This window comes from Nyctereutes procyonoides, unplaced genomic scaffold (assembly GCF_905146905.1).
Source record: "Nyctereutes procyonoides isolate TBG_1078 unplaced genomic scaffold, NYPRO_anot_genome, whole genome shotgun sequence".
In the NCBI taxonomy this organism is placed as follows: Eukaryota; Metazoa; Chordata; class Mammalia; order Carnivora; family Canidae; genus Nyctereutes; species Nyctereutes procyonoides.
This window is the reverse complement of record NW_026575043.1, coordinates 1,627,315-1,630,739: the sequence shown is the minus strand read 5'-3', so window position 1 is coordinate 1,630,739 and position 3,425 is coordinate 1,627,315.

Sequence of the window (3,425 nt, the reverse complement as noted above, 5' to 3'; positions counted from 1 at the left end):
AACCTTTTCTCCCATAGCTTCCTCACCTTTCTCAGTCTTCACAGAATAGAAGACACTTGACATCTTGCTCTAGCTGAGGCTTTGACTTGAGGGAATATTGATCTTCTATCCAGACCACTCAAACTTTCTCTGTATCAGCAATGGGACTGTTTCACTTCCTTATCATCCATGTGTTTGCTGGAGTAGCACTTTTCATTTTCTTCAAGAAGTTTTCCTTCTCATTCACAACTTAGCCAACTGTTTGGCACAGGAGGCCAATCTTTTGGCTTATTTTGGCTGTAGACATGCCTTCCTCATTATGTTACACCATTTCTAGCTTTTGATTTAAAATGAAGGACGTTAGGGGATCCCTGGGCGGCTCAGTGGTTTAGCGCCTGCCTTTGGCCCAGGGTGGAATCCTGGAGTCCTGGGATCGAGTCCTGCATCGGGCTCCCAGCATGGAGCCTGCTTCTTCCTCTGCCTGTGTCTCTGCCTCTCTCTCTATGTCTATCATAAATAAATAAATAAATCTTTTTTTTTTAAATGAAGGATGTGTAATTCTCAGAACACTTGAAAACTTTGAGGCCAGTGTAGGGTTATTAACTGGCCTAATTTCAATATTGTTGTGTCTCAGGGAATAGGAAGGCTAGACAGAGAAGAAAAAACATGGGGGAAAGGCCAGTCATTGGAGCAATCAGCACACACACATTTATTAAGTTCACCATTTTATATGGGTGCAGTTCCTGGTACCCCAAAACAATTACAGAGGTACACATCACTGATCACAAATCACAGTAACAGACTGAATAATGAAAAAGTTTAAATTATTGTGGGAATTACCAATATGTGACACAGAGATACAAGTGAACAAATGTTAGAAAAATGGCACCAACAGACTTGATATACAAAGGACTGCCACATGGGCAGCCTGGTGGCTCAGCAGTTTAGCGCTGCCTTCAGCCTACGGCGTGATCCTAGAGACCCAGGACCGAGTCCCACATTGGGCTCCTTGCATGGAACCTGCTTCTCCCTTCCAGGCATGGAGCCTGCTTCTCCCTCTGCCTGTGTCTCTCATAAATAAATAAAATCTTAAGAAAAAGAAAAAAAAAAAGGATGGCCACAAGTCTGCAATTTGTAAGAAATGCGGTATCTGTGTAGTGCAACAAAGTGAAACTCAAAAAAACAAGGTGTGCCTGCAAGTAGGACAGCTCCATAATATTGAATGTCAAGCATATGTAGTTGTTTTTAGTTACCTCCCCTTTTCATCATAAATATATGGTATCTGTTTTGACTAGTGAGGATCTTGAAATTCTAAGAGAGTTTATCTGTGAAAGACATATTAAGCTCATTTTAATTCTCAATTAGTACAGCAAGGATACAAAATCAACACACAAAAATCAGATGTTTCTATATACTAACAATACAAAAAAAGGAATTTAAAAATAATTGCACTTAAAACAGCATCAAAAAGATAAAAATACTTAAAAATAACCTTAACCAAAGAGACAAAAAGCTCATACACTGAACACTGCAAATAATGCTGAAAGAAATTAAAGAAGACATAAATAAATGGAAAGAGATCCCATGTGTATGGATTGGAAGCCTTAATATTGTTAAGAGGTCAATACTACCCCAAACCATCTACAGATTTAATGCAAACTGTATCAAAACTTCAATGATATTTTTCACAAAAACAGAAAAGTATGATCTAAATTTCATATGGAATACAAAGGACTGCAATTGGTCAAAAACCACTTTGAAAAAAAGAGAAGAACAGAGTTAGAGATCCCACACTTCCTGATTTCAAAACTCACTACAAAGCTATGGTGATCAAACAATATGGTACTGGCACAAAGACAGACATATAGACCAATGGAATAGAATAGGGATCCCAGAAATGCACTTTCACATCTTTAGTCAAATGATTTTCAATTGGAGTACCAACATCATTCAATGGGAAAAGGCATTTTTTTAGCAAGTAACGTTGGGAACACTGGATGTGCAAAAGAATAAAGTGAGACTCTTATCTCACACTATAAAAAAAATTAACTCAAAGTGGACCGAGACCTGACTTTATAGTTTTAACTATAAAACTCTTACCAAAAAAATGAGACAAAAATATTAATGACATTAGACTTTGCATTGACTTATTGGAAATGCCTCAAAACATAGGCAGCAAAGTAAAAGTAGAAAAGATGGATTTCAATCAAATGTAAAACTTTGGTGCATCAAAGGACACTATCAACACAGTGAAAGGGCAGTCATTAAAATGGGAGAAATTATTAGTAAATTATGTGTCTGGTAAGTGATACATATAGAATGTACAAGAACAAAGGACAACTCAGTTACCAATGGGCAAAGGAGTTGAATGGACATTTCTCTAGAGAAGAAACAGGAAAGGCCAATAAGCACATGAAAAGATACTCAACATCACTCATCATCAGGGAAGAATAAATCAAAACCACCATAACATATCATCTCACACTCAGTAGGATGACTATTATTAGAAAAAAAATGAAAAGAGAAAATAGTAAGCATTTACAATCAAAGCTGGGTTTCGGCTACGATGCAGGACATGAGTTTCCAGGGCCCTGTTTGGCAGTATACTTATGAAAGAAGTGAACATACTAAGAACAGTAGAAATCATAAGTGACCACCTAAGTGAGTTGTGTGAACTGGTTCATATGCATATAGCCAGCACCCAGAAGTCCCCCTTTCGTGCTTTTCTAGACACTGTCTCTCATGGAGAGTCAGTAAACTGACTCTACTGCTCAATGATCTTTTATTATCAGTGTATAGTTTTAAAATATTCAGAAAGTGACCACTTGTGATTCTCAAGTGTTTCTTCTTGAGCTTTGGTGCTGGCTGTGGGTGTGTGGGAGATGGCAGGAGGTCCTAATACAATCAAGGAGACCAGAGCTTCTCTGGGACATGTGTTGTGCTGAGGGCTCATCCTTGCAGTGCTTCCTATTCATTATTGCACATTTACTATAATTGGGATCGGAGTGTTTCTGGGCTCAGCAAATGACAGAGCGTCAGGGGAGACGTGTGTCCCAGGGATCTATATGGTGCAGAAGTTGCCCTATACCCCTAGCTGAGAGCCAGAACTTGTGACATTGATATGGTTACATCAGTAAGTTAGCCATGACCACAAGGGCTCAGGAAAGTATAAACAGGGCCTGGCTGGTGCTGCTTTGCCACAGCACCTCTCCCGTCCCAGAGCAGAGCTGAACAGAGCTGCCAAGGTGAGTACACCTGACAGCCATGGATAGGGGCTGCCTTTGGCTCTGCAAGGAGGCTATCTGGGGCAGAATGGGGAGGGGGAGGCGGAAGACAGCAGTCGGAGCTCCCCTGTGCCTTGTTTTTTTTTTTTTTTTCCCCTGTGCCTTGTGCAGGAGGGAGTGCCAGGACCCAAAGCTGTGAGAAGACAGCTGATCACTTCCCAG